This window comes from Palaemon carinicauda, chromosome 26 (genome assembly GCF_036898095.1).
Source record: "Palaemon carinicauda isolate YSFRI2023 chromosome 26, ASM3689809v2, whole genome shotgun sequence".
NCBI classification, from domain to species: Eukaryota; Metazoa; Arthropoda; class Malacostraca; order Decapoda; family Palaemonidae; genus Palaemon; species Palaemon carinicauda.
The window spans coordinates 75421708-75422354 of NC_090750.1; positions in this window are offsets into that span (position 1 = coordinate 75421708).

Here is a 647-nt window from a genome sequence, read left to right on the forward strand (position 1 = left end):
CGGGGTGACTTTTTTATTAATATACTTTTTATATGACCATTTTTAACCTGCTTAATTCTGTGTGTTCTTGATCGTTTTTGAAATATCGGTTTATTGTCATTATGACTTTTAATTCCAGCTCTCTCTCTCTCTCTCTCTCTCTCTCTCTCTCTCTCTCTCTCCTCTCTCTCTCTCTCCAAACATTTTAGATAGAAAAAAAAAACGAAATCCCTGGGCCTATTTAGCATGTTGATCCAAGAGATTTGGAATCCTTAATTGTTTAAGAAATTAACAGTAAATTCGGGTATTATTTTTCATTAACCTTTGTAACATAGACCTGATATATTTTCAACAAGCATTGCAATATAGCAGTGGGTTGTGGTGGGCCGATTTGGTAACGTCCCTGACTGGGGTTCGAGTCCAGCTCAAACTCGTTAGTTCTTTTGGTCGCTGCAATTTCACCTTCTTGTTAGCTAAGGATGGTAGGCGGTGTTGGGGGGGAGCCTATATGTCTATCTGTTAAGTCATCAGCAGCCATTGCCTGCCCCCTCCTTGGTCCTAGCTTTGTTGGAGAAGGGGCTTGGGCGGTGATCATATATATATATATATATATATATATATATAGATATATATATATATATATATATATATATATATATATATATATA